Raw genomic sequence first — 18,642 nt, forward strand, 5'->3', positions numbered from 1 at the left:
CAAACCACTGTCTATTCTGCAGGCCAAACAGACTTTGTCCCAGGGCACTATATGTTCTTCAAGTCCATTCGTTTTCCCCTAAAAATCATTTACTATCCCCCAAATTGCCACCTTTCCCCATCTCCCCTCCCCTATGAAGAAGGGTAAAAAAGTATTCATACCCCAGTGGGTTATTGGGTAATCATTCTCCTGTAATGCCCCTGTGCTGTGCATATCAAAACAAATTTTCCAAGTCTTTTCTCCTATCAATCTGCCTTTTGTCAGTTCATTTTTCAGGGAAACTTATACTTACATAATTTACATATTACTTTTTAGAAGTTTTATAAAATGTTGTTACTGTATTTTTAGTGAGACTGAAGAGTCACAGAGCACTGGAGTTGATCACATCCAGAATAAAATTTTAGGGAAGGAAATTGTATTTCAAAAGAAGCAAGTCGTTCTTTTCCTCCCTGACTATCTGAAGATAGGCCGCCATCATGAATGACACCGTAACTATCCGCACTAGAAAGTTCATGACCAACCGACTACTTCAGAGGAAACAAATGGTCATTGATGTTCTTCACCCCGGGAAGGCAACAGTGCCTAAGACAGAAATTCGGGAAAAACTAGCCAAAATGTACAAGACCACACCGGATGACATCTTTGTATTTGGATTCAGAACTCATTTTGGTGGTGGCAAGACAACCGGCTTTGGCATGATTTATGACTCCCTGGATTATGCAAAGAAAAATGAACCCAAACATAGACTTGCAAGACATGGCCTGTATGAGAAGAAAAAGACCTCAAGAAAGCAACGAAAGGAACGCAAGAACAGAATGAAGAAAGTCAGGGGGACTGCAAAGGCCAATGTTGGTGCTGACAAAAAGTGAGCTGGAGATTGGATCACAGCCGAAAGAGTAAAGGTGCTGTAGTAAAGGCTACCTGTGTCCATTTTGGATTTTTCACGAGCAGATTAATACACTAAAAACTTTCAAAAAAAAAAAAAAAAAAAAAAGAAGCAAGTCAGGCACGGTGGCTTTAGCCTGCAGTCCCAGCTACTCAGAAGGGGGAGGTAGGAGGATCACTAGAGCCCAGGAGTTGGAGCCTAGCCTGGGCAACATATTATAACCCAGTCGCTAATAATCAAACAAAATAACACCCTCCCCACCGCAACGCAAAAAAAAAAAAAAAAAAAAAATCCCAAAATGAACAACAAAATGGTGTCATTTGGAGAGGTGGTCCCTAAGTGATGAACACGTAATTCAGGAATACCCTGTATTCAGAAAGCTGGGAAGAGGCAAGGCAGCCAACCTTTGTTTCCAATTCCAATTGTTTTCCAGTGACACAGAAAAACTGGCTAGGAAACTCAGCTTCTGTCTTCTCATGGGTTTGGCCCTACCTTCCGTCCTGCTCCTGCTCCTGCTCCTTGGAGCCCTGGTTTCCCTTCTTCCAATCCCAGTGTACACTTCCCTGCTGGCAGGAGCTGGGGTTGGACAGTTCCCAACAAAGAGGGTTTGTGAGTGGAATAAACCAAAACATTCTCGATAAGGGAGCTCTGGGCTGCTTTACTGCCTTTTCTCAGTCGACTCCTTTTACTGGTATACTGGTAGCAGTCTGGGGCTGCTTTTTTTTTTCTTTTAAACAACTCCCACCTCCTCTCCAAAAAACAAAACAAACTTGTTGGTTACCTCATATACTAAAAATTCTTTTCAGGTACAAATCTACTAAGGTAGGTTCCTTTCTGGATGCTTCCCCCCTCTGTTCTCTTTTAGCATGTATACAAAGACACATTAAAGCAAAATGAACAGGCTTCCTTAGTTCATAGTTATTTTAATTTTTAAACCATGATGACTTCTTTAGCCTCTGTGAGGATCAATGAACATCCAGTCACTGCCTCAAAATTTTCCAAAGTTAAAAAACAAAAAATAATTTAGTTGTGGTTGCTTTCTTGGAATACAAAGCCTTTGCTGTGGCTCACCTCCCCAGGAATGCCTGGCCTGGCTTTCCCCATAGGCTCAAAACCACCTTTCCTGGGGAGTCCCTCAAAAGCCCTTCCACCCAATGCATTCAATTTCTTTAATGTTTCTTAAAAGAGCAATATTTATTTATAAACAGTTGTGTCTACTTTCCTTCTGCCTGGCATGTCTATTACATGGAAAACTTGCAGGCTGCAAAGTCTGTTTAAATTATATTTACTATCCTGACTACTCTCAGCAACCAAGACAATTCTTTTTACTCCATGTGCAACATCACTAAATTCAGCAGCTAACACCATGCCTGAGATGGATACCTAGTAAGTACTTGTTGAATAAATGAATAAATGCTTTATGAGGGAAAAATAGTAGAACTAGTGATAAGGTGGTCATTAAAATGTCCCAAGCTTTGTTTTCATTCCAACCAAGCATTCCAAACTCCATCAGTTTTCATCCATTTAATGTAGTTTAATACCCTCTCTTCCTGCCATGCTTCTGACCTGCCAGTTTCCCTCCCTGTCCACCTCCCTGCTCCTCCATCTTACAATCAGAACTCACTCAGGCCTAGGCTGAGCATCTGAAACTGATGTGTAGTTCCATCTTTACATTATGAAAAGACAATTTCATCTGTTGTCTATTGACAGGGCAATTCTAAACACAAAAAGGCTTTGGTCTTTAAAAACATATGGTCTGGATAGAAAAAGATTACTTTTAACACTATCACGTTCTGGTTGTGGTTTTTGCATATAATTCCCAAGGAAATTTGTTGCTTACAATAAACAACATTTAAAATCCTCCTGAGACCAATGAAAATTTTTACTTGAAACAGATGTAGAAGAATGCATCCAGGTACCAAATACTCAAGGACCACAACTGCTACAAAATATAATGAATGAACCAAAGCAGACTATTGCCTGAGAGGCTAATTCAATATTTGTGGCATACCAGTTATCCCAAAGCAATTTAGCACCCTCATCAATAAGATAAATCTCTAGTGACTCTCCCATCCACAGATACACAAATTCAACTGGGAACTAGAGGTCTGTAGAAGCTCTACCTCCATAAGGATGCAAATTAAGATTTAAACAGTGTAACAATTGGCTAGCGCTAATCCTTTTACAGAGGTGTAAATGGCTATTGAGAACTGAATTCCGGGCTGCCAGCTTTTGTTAAGCAGCATTACAGGCAAATTTCACCCAAGAGCAATGCCCAGCCATCAACTCTGAGGACTACTGATAAAATACTTTAATAAAGCCAGTACAATTTGCTTGTTTTGATATCACGTTTCTTGGCCATAAATCTAAGCATGTAACTAGAAACCACAACAAGAATTAGTGTCCTGGGAAAATAAACTGGAAGCGACTATCTCAAGTCTGACACCCGATGGCTGGAACAGCTGTATGTGAGGCCACAGTGAAGTTTGTATACAGGGTTTTGTTTGCCACACAAAACAGTTGTGGAAAGGACAAACACATACATAGTTAAACAGTGTTTTTCTTTTAAAGGGCTGTCTTACAAAACCTGTGTTTTGGTGGCTACCTCAGTCTCCATTGTGCAGCCCCCTGGGTGGTCCCTTCCAGGGGGCCACTTGAAGGGAGCACAAAGCCAAAAAGGAGGGAAGGAGGGGACAGCAACACAAAGGCCAGCAGAGCGGGGCGACCATGGCAGGCTGTGGACCAGGAGTCAGCAAACAAGGGCTCCTTCTCTTTACCTGGAAACAGTGTGATGAAGCTGACAGCTTGAATTATGGGCTACATTTGGTAGGGCACTGTCCATCTGCACTAAGGTCCTCTTCATTGTAGCACAGGCTGCACAAGCAAAACCCTTGCCTTTTCCCCACTCAGGCCTCTAAACAGACCTCATCATTCTGTTACATTTGAATGTTCAGAACTAACCCCCTCCCATATGACTTTTTAAAAAAGTTTCTTAATGAAGAGCTGGAAGGCCTGGGAGAATTTTTAATAGGTATTTCCCTACACCCTTAAAGAGAGAACCCATCACACATTTTTTCTCCACCCTTAAACCTCCTGAACCCATCACCCATATTTAATAGCCAAGAATCATTTGTAATGGTGGCAGACATCCTTTATGAAATGAGTAACATTCTCTCTTTCACAATTCTATGGATCCCAAACTTAACCCTTTTAACAGAACAGGGGTTCCGTTTTTTTCAGGTTGAAAAAAATCCTCCTGACTGGGCAGGTAAAGATTGGGAAAATTTACGCTTACTTCCCTGGGTTTCTTCCAAATCAGCACTGATACAAGGCTGTAGTCACTAGGGTACTGGCTGAGTTCTCCAACTGAGATGTATAAACAGCACGCAGGATGGTGGCTCATGCCTCTAATCCCAGCACTTCGGGAAGCCAATGTGGGAGGACCGCTTAAACCCAGGAGTTTGAGACCAGCTGGGCAACATAGCAAGACTCTGTCTCTTAAAATAAAATACAAAACAGGCCAGGTGTGGTGGTTCACGTCTGTAATCCCAGCACTTTAGGAGGCCACGGCGGGCAGATCACAAAGTCAGGAGATTGAGAACATCCTGGCTAACATGGTGAAACACTGTCTCTACTAAAAAAAAAAAAAAAAAAAATTAGCTGGGCGTGGTGGCGGGCACCTGTAGTCCCAGCTACTTGGGAGGCTGAGGCAGGAGAATGGTGTGAACCTGGGAGGCAGAGCTTGTGGTGAGCCAAGATCGCGCCATTGCACTACAGCCTGGGTGACAGAGTGAGACTCCATCTCAAAAAAATAAAATAAAATAAAATAAAATACAAAACAGATCTCCAGGGCTTACTATGGAGCCAACTACCTAAAGTGACTGCTTTAAATATCTACTAAAGAAAAAAAAAACAAAAGAATGTGGAGGGTATAGGGGCAGAAGGCGTGATCCCTTTCCTCCTCACCATAAGGGTCACAGTCAACACCCTTATAACAAACAGGTTAACAAAGGAAAACACAACAACTTTTATTTGATCATTGTTTTCTGTGACATGGCAGCCTTCAGACTGAAGACCTAAGAATATTGAGAAGATTGTCCATTTTTATGCTGAAGTTCAATGAAGAACAGACAACCATGTAGAACTGTGCTTGGCCAAGAAGGGTATGTATGACTGAATGCTAACATACTGAGTGCGGAAACTCAGCCAGGCCTGTCTGTTCATTCTTCTTGGCGTCTCTGTGCAGTGTTCCTTCCTCCCTGGTACTGGGCAGGACCCCTTCTGAAATGGGGAGTCTTACAACTCACAATCAAACAAGGTAGGTTAAAGAATTTCTTTATGGCCAATTCCACCACAGAAATACAGGAGGGAAATTAGAGTAATATTTTTAGGTTTTATGGCTGGCTTTGGGGAAAATGGGTTCAGGTTTTTATGATCCACTTTGAAGAAAAGGAATTCTAGTTTCTATAGCTTACCTCTGAGAAAATGAGGCTGAGGTACAGGAGAGTGGGAGAAGATCAGAGAGAAACTTACTTCTGCGGCCTTCCCTTTGGGGTGTCATTTTCTGAGGCCCAATGAGGGTAAATGTCTTATTATCATACAACTTTATGCCTTCCCCAAATTTAATACAATTAGGCTCTGTAATTTCAAAAAGTTTTAAAATACTACAAACACATCAAAAAGAATTTACTAGACATTATAATCAGTTCTTTTTTCCTTTTATTTTATTTTTTTTGAGATGGAGTCTCACTCTGTCACCCAGGCTGGAGTGCAGTGGCCGGATCTCAGCTCACTGCAAGCTCTGTGTCCCGGGTTTATGCCATTCTCCTGCCTCAGCCTCCCGAGTAGCTGGGACTACAGGCGCCCGCCACCTCACCCAGCTAGTTTTTTGTATTTTTTTAGTAGAGACAGGGTTTCACCGTGTTAGCCAGGATGGTCTCGATCTCCTGACCTCGTGATCCGCCCGTTTCGGCCTCCCAAAGTGCTGGGATTACAGGCTTGAGCCACCGCGCCCGGCCATTATAATCAGTTCTATCATTAAACTCTAGAGGGTAAATGATGATGATGAAAAGGTATCTGGTATTGTCAAAGTAGAATCATCTTTGTGAGGATTAAAGGCTGACGCAGGACCATAAAACAAAACATCAGGCTCTGCTGTGTTGTTCCATGTCTGTCCGTCTGTTTATATTCATATACACACACGTGTGTTTAAGAGAGGAGACAAGGAGGCTCAGACTGGGCTGGTGAGGGTTACACTAGGTGAGTGGATTCGGGGAGAAGGGAAACCAGAGGGCACGATGGGACGGTGGATAGGCTTACCGAAGTTCGGCTCAGGCAATGTTGAGACCCTGAAATAAGCTGCCATGTCACTTCTCTAGGATAAGTGAGTCTCCACACAGGCCAATTTAGTCTGATGAATGGGAATGGGTCTAGTACAGAGTTATCCTCCACTGAGGGGGTACTCAGATGAATAGGGCTGGCCCCATCCTGGGTTCTTACTCTGCTCGGGGTCCATTTCCATGATAACAGTGAAATGCCTGGTTTATGAACATCATGCCTCCTGCTCTCTGAACACGGTAGATATCAAATACAGGACTGCTGAGAGGATTGGGCTGGTCTGCTGTTGGACCCTCAGAGGATCAATATAGGTTGAGTATCCCTCATCTGAAATGGCTGGGAATTTGGATTATGAATTTTTTCAGATTTTGAATTGTGCTTTTTTATTTTTATTTTTTGATTTTGGAATATGAGCATCCCAGATCTGAAACGCTCCAATAAACATTTCATCATGTTGGCACTCAAAAAGTTTCAGATTTTGGAGCATTTTGGACTTTGGATTTTAGGATTTGGGATGCTCAACCTGCCCTGTATTAAACTGAAGATGCTGAATTAATTAATTATTCAAGTGCTTGTTCGTCTAAGAAGCTGCTAAGAGGAAGCCAAAGACAAAAAGAATAAGAAACATGAAAGTGCACAAGAACAAGTATTATGAATGGATAAATGGATTAAGTCTGGAGGAAGGGCAGGCGGGATGTAAGCACGAAAACAACAAAAGCTAACTGGCTCTCCTAGGACAGCCTGTTAGATTTGAGTTTGTTTTCCTTACTGTAGTGATTCTGATATATTTTAGTAGAATTATTCTACATTTGAGTAAAGTAGTCTTTTCTAAGTTCTTAGGAAAATTAATCTTTGTAATTTTGAGAACATTCCCAAAACTGGTTTAGTAAAGTTTTGGCATCTGCTATCTAGTTTGCCTACTAGAAGATAATAAAATGAATGAGAGTACCGAATGAAAAATAATGGAGGCCGGGCACGGTGGCTCAAGCCTGTAATCCCAGCACTTTGGGAGGCCGAGACGGGCGGATCACTAGGTCAGGAGATCGAGACCATCCTGGCTAACACGGTGAAACCCCGTCTCTACTAAAAATACAAAAACTAGCTGGGCTAGGTGGCAGGCGCCTGTAGTCCCAGCTACTTGGGAGGCTGAGGCAGGAGAATGGCGTGAACCCGGGAGGCGGAGCTTGCAGTGAGCTGAGATCCGGCCACTGCACTCCAGTCCCGGCGACAGAGCGAGACTCCGCCTCAGAAAAAAAAAAAAAGAAAAAAAGAAAAAGAAAAATAATGGAAAGTATGGAAGTAGCTGGGAACCAGATGCAATGACCTCTTTTGTCAGTGTCAGAGTTTAGGGGATGTCAGACAAGCATGTCCCAATTCCAGGTAAGTGGACTTTTCAGAACAGAAGAAACGGATTCCAAGGGTACTCAGGATTACAGATGCCAGCCTGTAATCCTGCTCCTAAAACAACCATGCCCAGTCCAGTCCATAACATGGACATCATATGTCCATGTGATGTGTGACACAGCCGATCAGTAAGGACCATCTGTCTCATGACCAGAAATTCTTTTCGGGATTTGGTTATCCTGGAAAGTAGTGCTTTTCAATGTTTAAGGTGGCAGAACACCTGAAATTCACAAAAATTTTTGCCACAAAGTATTGATCTATTCCATTTATCACAAAAATTAGAACTTTTTTTTTTTTTTTTTTTTTTTTTGAGACGAAGTCTCACTCTGTCGCCCAGGCTGGAGTGCCGTGGCCTGATCTCAGCTCACTGCAAGCTCCGCCTCGCAGGTTCACGCCATTCTCCTGCCTCAGCCTCCCGAGTAGCTGGGACTACAAGCGCCTACCACCTCACCGGCTACTTTTTGTATTGTTTTAGTAGAGACGGGGTTTTACCGTGTTAGCCAGGATGGTCTCGGCCTCCCAAAGTGCTGGGATTACAGGCTTGAGCCACCGCGCCCGGCAATTAGAACATTTTTTACTAGTAAACAATAAATATATGCATACAATATAAAAATCAAACCATTAACATATATGTCCATGATGTAAAAATCTGTCGAGATCAGCTACTTCCACTTTCCCTTACTTTTCATTCGGTACTCTTATTCATTTTATTATCTTCTAGTAGGCAAACTATATAGCAGGTGCCAAAGTTTTAGTAAACCAATTTTAAAAAGGTTCTCAAAATTACAAAGATTAATTTTTCTATGAACTTAGAAAAGACCACTTTACTCAGATGTAGAATAATTCTAGCAGGGCATGGTGGCACGTGTATGTAGTCCCAGTTACTCAGGAGGCTGAGGCAGGAGAACTGCTTGAACCTGGGAGGTTGAGGCTGTGATGAGCCAAGATGGCACCACTGCACTCCAGCCTGGGCAACATGGCAAGACTCTGTTTATTTATTTATTTTTGAGATGGAGTCTCACTCTGTTGCCCAGGCTAGAGTGCAGTGGCACAATCTCGGCTCACTGCAAGCTCTACCTCCTGGGTTCACGCCATTCTCCTGCCTCAGCCTCCCGAGTAGCTGGGACTACAGGTGTCCACCACCATGCCCGGCTAATTTTTTGTATTTTTAGTAGAGATGGGGTTTCACCGTGTTAGCCAAGATGGTCTCGATCTCCTGACCTCATGATCCACCCACCTCAGCCTCCCAAAGTGCTGGGATAACAGGCGTGAGCCACTGCGCCCAGCAAGACTCTGCTTAAAAAAGAAAGAAAGAAAGAAAGAAATAGGGCTGGGTGCGGTGGCTCATGCTTGTAATCCCAGCACTTTGGGAGGCTGAGGTGGATGGATCACTTGAGGCCAGGAGTTCGAGACCCCATTGGGAAACATGGTAAAACCCTGTCTCTACTAAAAGTACAAAAATTAGCCAGGCATGGTGGTGGCCACCTGTAATCCCAGCTACTCGGGAGACTGAGGCAGGAGAATCACTTGAACCCGGGAGGCAGAGGTTACAGTGAGCTGAGATCGCACCACTGCACTCCAGCCTGGGCAACGGAGTGAGACTCGGTCTCAAAAAAAAAAGTAGAATAATTTTACTAAAATGTATCTGAGAATCACTACAGTAAAGAAAACAAATTTGAAACTAGTACTGTTTTCAGATTTAAAAACACATTTCCAGTCCATTAAAATGACAAACAAATCAAAATGAATTTACACTGAAAAAGGAAAACTGTCAGAAAAAAAGTGAGAAAAATAGTTGAAAGCCATAAAAGATAGGGGATTCAGAACTATTCCTCACATCTCTCTTGTAGGTTAAGGTAATACTCTAAGGCTTGCAACCCAAATTCAAAATAGATTCAGTATAAAAGTATAGAAAGAATGCACCCGCGCGCACGTAACACACACACAATTATTTTTTTCCTTTTCTTGAGACAGGGTCTTGCTCTGTTGCCCAGGCTGGAATGCAGTGATGCAATCATAGTTCACTGTATTTCCCAACTCCTGGGCTCAAGCAAGCCTCCCACCTCAGCCTCCTGAGTAGCTAGGATTACAGGTGTGAATCACCATGCCTGACGAATTTATTTTTATTTTTATTTTTATAGAGCCAAGGTCTTGCTATGCTGCTCAGGCTAGTCTCAGTCTCCTGGCCTCAAGCAATCCTCCTACCTCAGCCTCCCAAAGGGCTGGGATAGCAAGCATGACCCACGACACGAGGTCCCAGGAAACATTAAAGTCTTATTTCCTGCTTAACTTTCAAGTTTTAGTGTGTCTCATTCACCTGGCCTATCTGCAGACACTTCTCCCTCACTGAAAGGAAGCTTTCCCACTCAGTTATCAAGCTTGAAGTTTCTTTGTCAAATCCCACCTTAAAACAAACTCGGTTTTTCCAAAAGTCTGTCACTAGAAGCTCAACTACTATTCTTCAAAGGTGAGAACTATAAGTTAAAGAGAATTAAAGGGAAAGTATGCCACAAAGAGCTAAAGAAGGAAGAATGAAGTGGGCAATAACAGGTAGAAATGAAGTCAGGGGACTGGGTGCGGTGGCTCACGCCTGTAATCCCAGCACTTTGGAAGGCCGAGGCAGGTGGATCGCCTGAGGTCAGGCGTTCGAGATCAGCCTGGCTAACACAGTGAAACCCCATCTCTACTAAAAATACAAAAAATTAGCTGGGCATGGCGGTGGGCATCTGTAATCCCAGCTCTACTTGGGAGGCTGACACAGAAGAATCGCCTGAACCCGGGAGGCAGAGGTTGCAGTGAGCTGAGATCGTGCTATTGCACTCCAGCCTGGGCAACAAGAGTGAGACTCTGACTCAAAAAAAAAAAAAAAAAAAAAAGTCAGGGATGCAGAGAAGGGAGGTGTTGGGTCTGCCACCTGGCAACCATTAAGAGAACCCAGTTTTATTCTGATGAACCACTACACTCCCCTATCCTAACCCATATAGTGAAGCATGAGGTCCAGGTAAAAGCCAATGGACTCTGCCCTTGATTCAGTGATTGTGTAAGGGATGGGCATATGATGTGGTCAGAGCCAATGACAGTCTCTGATTCAGCACGCCAGGGAAAAGTTCTCCAGCAGCAGGGCCTAAGAACTGAGCTGATCCAGAGGGAGGTGAGCCAGGAAACAGAGAAGTCAGAGTCCACTGGCACCATCTGAGGCTTGGGTAAAGCCAGCCTGAAGACTGTTTACCACTGGGCTGCAATGACATGTGCAATGAAAGAGTCTTACTGCATAAAAAGAAATACACCTTAAAAAGAGGTAAAAAGGACAAAAAAACCCTGCAATTTACTGTTTCAGTATCAGTTTTATTTTTGTTGTAAGGATGCTAATTCTTTGATTATAAAATATAAAATATTTTGCATGGCCTGAAAAATATTTAGCACATATGTAAAAAGAAATAGTTATTAAAAGTATCCCCATCATGGGAAGATTTCCAAGGCCCTCCGTGAAAGCTGTGAAGCTAGCCACACAGCCAAAGGCACCCTTGCCTCTAAAGGGCAAGCACCACAGAGCTGCGGTCCATGGTTTTTAAGCTTTGGAATTCAGGAGATTTTTTTTTTTACTGTTCTAGTAAGATATGATTCACATATCATAAAATTCACTAATTTAAAATGTACACTTCAATGGTTTTTATTAGCATACTCAGAGTTGTGCAACCATCACACAATCGAATTTTAGAACATTTCTGAAAGATGGTTTAAATTTTTTTCCTGATTATAAAAGCAGTACCTATTCATCACAGACAACTTGCCTGTGGCATTTCAATTTTAACCCACCAGTCACAGGACAAACACCTTGCTGGGGTAGAGTTCTGTCTCCAGACTCAGTCCCTTTGGCTGTTTCCTATATCTACTAACCTTTCTTTGGACCAAATTTAGCAATCGTGCGGTTACCTACTCAATGTCCATCTCCCTTCTTCCTTTTCGTGGAACCCCAATTGTGTTTAGTAATCAACCTCTCCTTTGTATAACTCATGGGGCAATAATTCCTTGCCTCATTCCAGAGTAGACTGTGATTAGTCTAAGCCAGGAGTGACCAAATCCAGCCACAGCCTGCTGTTGTATAGCTCTTGAGCATATATTTAAAAAGAGAAAGAGCAGAGAGAGGGAGGGGAGAGGAGGAGAAAAGAAGCCTAAAATATTTGCTATTTGGTCTTTTTTTTTTTTTTTTTGCTGGGGGACAGTCTCGTTCTGTTGCCCTGGCTGGAGTGCATGGCACAATCTCGGCTCACTGCAAACTCTGCCTCCCGGGTTCAAGTGATTCTCATGCCTCAGGCTCCCAAGTAGTTGGGATTACAGGTGCACACCAACACGCCCAGCTAATTATTGGTATTTTCAGTAGAGACAGGGTTTTGTCCTGTTGCCCAGGCTGGTCTTGAACTCCTGAGCTCAGGCAATCTGCCCACCTCGGCTTCCCAAAGTGCTAGGATTACAGGTGTGAGCCACTGCGCTCAGCCTTACTATTTGATCTTTCACAGAAAAGGTTTCCTTAGTCTAGGCCAATTATAATAACCCTTGCCAGTAATTAGCTTAGGAATGGGTCTGTGAACAAATTTTAGTCAACAAGATGCAAAGGGAAGTCTACTGAATACTTTCCTTGCTTCTAACCGAGACTCAGAAAGAGTCTCTTTCTGTCTTTGGAAGCTATAAGGCTGTGGTGTCTAGATGGGGTCCTTGGTACTTGTCTACCTTCACATTTCTCACTGTGTCCTCAGATGGTAGGGGAGAGAGAGAGCTCTCTTGTGTCTCTTCTTATAAGGGCATTTAATTCTATCATGACAGCCCTACCTGCCTGACCTCATCTAACCCAGATTACCTCCTAAAGGTCCCTTCTCCAGATATCACACTGAGGGTTACGGCTTTAACATATGAATTTTAGAGGGACACAAACCTCGGAGGCAGAGGTTGCAGTGAGCTGAGATTGCGCTATTGCACTCCAGCCTGGGCAACAAGAGTGAGACTCTGACTCAAAACAAAAACAAAAACAAAAAAAGTCAGGGATGCAGAGAAGGGAAGTGTTGGGTCTGCCACCTGGCAACCATTAAAAGAATCCAGTTTTATTCTGATGAACCACTACTCCCCTATCCTAACCCATACAGCAGTCCATAATAGCACTGCTGCTGCCCCTTTGCTCCTGGCTATAGTAAGATGTCAACACTGAGGATGCCAGAGCATGGAAATGGAAAGGATCTGGGTCTTTGACAACAAAAGTGAAGGGCAGTACCAACCAACTCCATGGCCTGCTCTACCTCTGGACTTCCAGAAATGAGACAGAACAACAGAACCCTTGCCTTTGGTGTGGCTGGGCCAGCATGAGGCAAGACCAGGTGGCTGGTCTTGTGTGGGAACTGGAGAGATGAGGAAAAGACACTTTGCAGACCCTGACTACATCCCCTGGGCCTATAGTAGTGCTATTTGCTGGTATGTGAGCTGCTCCTTCAGTTGAAGTAACCATAGTTCCCAGATATGGGCCATGCTTGCTTATCTCCAGGCCTCTGCTCATACTGCAGCCCTCAAAATCTGGAATGACGAATCTCCTTCAACTAGCCAAACCAGTCATCATGGCTATTCTGGTTATCTACTGCTGTATAATAAAATACCACCCAAATTTAGTGGTATAAACCAACAACTTTTTATAATGCTCATTATACAGCATTATACTGTGGTTCAGTAATCTGGACATGGGTAGGGCATAGTACAGGTGGCTTGTCTCTGCTCCATGATGTCTGGGGCCTCAGTTTGAACATCTGAGGGTGACTTGGAATAAAGGGACTGGAATTATTTGGTGACTCTTACACTCACATCTGGAGCCTGGGTTGGAATTACTGGGCTCAGCTGGGATACTGACTGGAGTACCTGTACCTGGTCTGTCACTGAGACTTGAATACTATTGCGCTAATTTTTTGGGAAACCTGCCTATGTTGTGCTTTCTCCTGCCTTATTTGCATCTTGAACAACCAGGGCTTGACTTTCAGAGTCTCCTCTCTAACTTCTGAAACCATGGATAAACCTGTTCCACCAGAATAAACTACTCTTAGATCTCAAATTCGTATTGAAAGAAGTTTAGTTTTGCTACACCCGTAGTTGGATTTGGCTTGACTCTTGGTTCCCTTTTCAACAGAGGCTGAAGTCTGCTCTATGTTCTCAGTAGCCTTCCTGGCTTTTCCTCTCCTTGCACCTGTCTCTTCTTTCCTCGCCCCACCCCCTACCACTTACTTGGCTCCAGGAGAGTGGGATAGGACACCTTAACACTGACTTGGGAGATTGCCCCAAAATGTTGTAATTTACTTAAAATATAAAATGGTGAAAAGAATTACAGGAAAACAGTTGTAGAGTTGTCACCATCATCATCTTTAAAAAAAAAACTCCCTGAATTTCCTTATTTAAAAAAAAAAAAGAGCGAAGAGCAAACCAAAAACTCACAGATTTTTGAGTTTGAAAATGAGGTGAAATAGACAGCAATATAATACTGGTAGGAGACTTCAGTATTCCATGTTCAATAATAAATAGAACAACCAGACAGAAAATCAACAAAGAAACAACAAACTTGAACAACAGTACTGGCCAAATGGACCTAACAAACATATATAGAACACTCCACCCAAAACCAATAGAATTTTTTATACTTAAAGTATAAAAAAAAAAAAAGAAAAAGAAATTTAAAAAAAGACAAAAATTCACGTGGAATCACAAAAGACCCGAAACAGCCAAGACAATCTTGAGAAAGAAGAAAAAAAAGCAATAGAATAGCAATACATTCTTTTCAAGTGCTGACAAAACATTCTCTAGAACAGATCATGTGTTAGGTTCCAAAACAAGTCTCAACAAATTTAAAAAGACTGAATCATACCAAGTGTTTTCTCTGATGAAACGGAATTAAATTAGAAATCAATAGCAGAAGCAAAATTGTAAAATTCACAAACGTGGAAATTAAACAACACACTAACAACCAACAGATCACAAAATAAATCAAAAGGGAAATTAGAAAACATCTGACACAAATGAAAACAAAAACACAACATACCAAAACTTATGAAATGCAGCAAAAGCAGTACTACGAGAGAAGTTTATAGCAATAAAAACTTACATTTAAAAAGAAGAAAAGCTTAAATCAACAACCTAACTTCACACCTTAAAGGAAGTAGAAAAACAGAACAAAACAAGCCCAAAGTTAGTAGATAGAAGGAAATAATAATGATTAGAGATAAATGAAAAAGAAAATACAAAAAAATAGGAAAAAAAAAAACAACTAAGAGTTTTTTGAAAAAATAAACAAAATTGACAAACCGTTAGCTAGACTACTTGAGAAAAGAGAGAAAACCCAAATACATAAAATCAGAAATGAAAGAGGAAACACTGCAATTGAGACCAGAGATTAAAAAGGATCACAAGAAACTATATTATAAACAATTATACACCAACAAACTGGATAACCTGGAAGAAATAAATAAATTCCTAAAAACATACAACATACCAAGACTAAATAATAAAGAAATACTCTGAACAGACCTAAAACTAGTAAGGAGATTGAATCAGTAATCAAAAATCTCCCAACAACAACAAAAAAGTCCAGGACCAGACAGCTTCACTGGTGAATTCTACCAGACATTTAAAGAATTAATGGCAATACTTCTCAAACTCTTCCAAAAAAACTGAAGAAAAGGGAATACTTCCAAACTTATTTTATTAGGCCCGCATTACCCTGATGCCAAAGCCAGGCAAAGATATCACAAAAAAAGAAAACTACAGACCAATATGCCTAATGAATACAGACACAATTATTGTCAACAAAATACTAACAAACCAAATTCAACAGTACATTAAAAGAATCATAAATCATGACCAAGTGAGACGTTTATCCCTGGGATGCAAGAATGAATCAACATATAAAAATCAATGTGATACATCACAGTAACAGAATGAAAGACAAAAATCACATGATCATTTTAATAGACACAGAATAAATGTCTGACAAAATTCAACACCCTTTCCCAATAAAACCTCTCAATAAACTAGACATAGAATGAAATTACCTCAACTTAATAAAGGTCATATATAAAAAGTTCATAGCTAATACCATACTCAACGGTGAAAGCTGAAAGCTTTTCCTCTGAGATCATGAACAAGACAAGGATGCCCACTCTTGCCACTTCTGTTTAATATAGTACTGAAAGCCCTAGCCAGAACAATTAGGCAAGGAAAAGAAATAAAAGCTATTCAAATCCAAGTAAAATTGTCCCTGTTGCTGATGACATGATATATAGAAAACTCTAAAGATCACATATACACACACATGCATACTGTTAGAATTAATAAATGAATTCAGTAAAGTTGCAGGCTATAAAATCAACATACAAAAATCAGTTGTGTTTCTACACACTAACAACAAACTGTCTGAATATGAAGTTAGAAAAATATTCCCATTTACAATAGCACCAATAAGAATAAAATACTTAGAAACAAATTTAATTAAGGAGGTAAAAGACTTCCATGCTAAATACTACAAAACACTGACGACAGAAATTAACGAAGACACAAGCAAATGGAAAGAATTCCATGTTCATGGATTAGAAGATTTAATTTTGTTAAAGTGTCCATACACTACCAAAGCAATCTCCAGATTCTATGAAATTTCTATAAAAATTTCAATGGCACAGGGCAATCAGGCAGGAGAAAGAAATAAAGGGCATTCAATTAGGAAAAGAGGAAGTCAAATTGTCCCTGTTTGCAGATGACATGATTGTATATTTAGAAAATCCCATCGTCTCAACCCAAAATCTCCTTAAGCTGATAAGCAACTTCAGCAAAGTCTCAGGATACAAAATCAATGTGCAAAAATCACAAGCATTTTTATACACCAGTAACAGACAAACAGAGAGCCAAATCAGGAGTGAGCTCCCTTCACAATTGCTTCAAAAAGAATAAAATACCTGGGAATTCAACTTACAAGAGACGTGAAGGACCTCTTCAAGGAGAACTACAAACCACTGCTCAACGAAATAAAAGAGGACACAAAAAAATGGAAGAACATTCCATGTTCATGGATAGGAAGAATCAATATTGTGAAAATGGCCATACTGCCCAAAGTAATTTATGGATTCAGTGCCATCTCCATCAAGCTACCAATGACTTTCTTCACAGAATTGGAAAAAACTACTTTAAAGTTCATATGGAACCAAAAAAGAGCCCACATTGCCAAGACAATCCTAAGACAAAAGAACAAAGCTGGAGGCATCAAGCTACCTACTTCAAACTACACCACAAGGCTACAGTAACCAAAACAACATGGTACTGGTACCGAAACAGATATATAGACCAATGGAACAGAACAGAGCCCTCAGAAATAATACCACACATCTACAGCCATCTGATCTTTGACAAACCTGACAAAAACAGGAAATGGGGAAAGGATTCCCTATTTAATAAATGGTGCTGGGAAAACTGGCTAGCCATATGTAGAAAGCTGAAACTGGATCCCGTCCTTACATCTTATACAAAAATTAATTCAAGATGGATTCAAGACTTAAACGTTAGACCTAAAACCATAAAAACCCTAGAAGAAAACCTAGGCAATACCATTCAGGACACAGGCATGGGCAAGGACTTCATGTCTAGAACACCAAAAGCCATGGCAACAAAAGCCAAAAATGACAAATAGGATCTAATTAAACTAAAGAGCTTCTGCACAGCAAAAGAAACTACCATCAGAGTGAACAGTCAACCTACAGAATGGGAGAAAATTTTTGCAATCTACTCATCTGACAAAGGGCTAATATCCAGAATCTACAAAGAACTTAAATTTACAAGAAAAAAACAGACAATCCCATCAAAAAGTGGGCAAAAGATATGAACAGACACTTCTCAAAAGAAGACATTTATGCAGCCAACAGACACATGAAAAAATGCTCATCATCACTGGCCATCAGAGAAATGCAAATCAAAACCACAACGAGATACCATCTCACACCAGTTAGAATGGCAATCATTAAAAAGTCAGGAAACAACAGGTGCTGGAGAGAATGTGGAGAAATAGGAACACTTTTACACTGGTAGTGGGACTGTAAACTAGTTCAACCATTGTGGAAGACAGAGTGGCGATTCCTCAAGGATCTAGAACTAGAAATACCATTTGACCCAGCCTTCCCATTACTGGACATACACCAAAGGATTATAAATCATGCTGCTATAAAGACACATGCACACGTATGTTTACTGTGGCACTATTCACAATAGCAAAGACTTGGATGTCCATCAATGTCCATCAATGACAGACTGGATTAAGAAAATGTGGCACATATACACCATGGAATACTATGCAGCCATAAAAAGGGATGAGTTCATGTCCTTTGTAGGGACATGGATGAAGCTGGAAATCATTGTTCTCAGCAAACTATCACAAGGACAAAAAGCCAGACACCACAAGTTCTCATTCATAGGTGGGAACTGAACAATGAGAACACTTGGACACAGGAAGGGGAACATCACACACCCGGGCCTGTTGTGGGGTGGGGGCTGGGGGCAGGGAAAGCATTAGGAGATATACCTATTGTAAATGATGAGTTAATGGGTGCAGCACACCAACATGGCACATGTATACATATGCAACAAACCTGCATATTGTACACATGTACCCTAGAACTTAAAGTATAAAAAAAAAAGGAAAAAGAAATTAAAAAAAAGACGAAAATTCATGTGGAATCACAAAAGACCCAGAACAGCCAAGACAATCTTGAGAAAGAAGAAAAAGTTGGAGGCATCATACTTTGTGATTTCAAAATACATTACAAGGCTACCGTAATCAACACAGTATGGTATAGCATAAAGACAGACAATATAGACCAACAGAACATTAAGAATAGAGAGCCCATAAATCAATCCATGCATATGCAGTCAACTGATCTTTGACAAGGGTGTCAAGAATATATGATGAGGAAAGGACAGTCCTTTAACATATGGTGTTGGAAGAAACTGGAAAT

The 18,642-nt window shown here is 41.2% G+C and overlaps 1 protein-coding gene and 1 pseudogene across 11 annotated transcripts in view; one reads left to right on the forward strand and one right to left on the reverse strand.

Annotated features, from left to right (window-relative positions):
• KIZ (kizuna centrosomal protein) overlaps positions 1-18,642 on the reverse strand; it is a 131,661-nt gene that overhangs the window by 55,343 nt on the left and 57,676 nt on the right. The gene's annotated exons all lie outside the window — the stretch shown is intronic.
• LOC111526250 lies at positions 441-994 on the forward strand (annotated as a pseudogene). The gene has a single exon (XR_002726310.2). The product of XR_002726310.2 is annotated as a 40S ribosomal protein S24 pseudogene (transcript).

This window comes from Piliocolobus tephrosceles, chromosome 20, assembly GCF_002776525.5.
Source record: "Piliocolobus tephrosceles isolate RC106 chromosome 20, ASM277652v3, whole genome shotgun sequence".
Classification (NCBI taxonomy): domain Eukaryota; kingdom Metazoa; phylum Chordata; class Mammalia; order Primates; family Cercopithecidae; genus Piliocolobus; species Piliocolobus tephrosceles.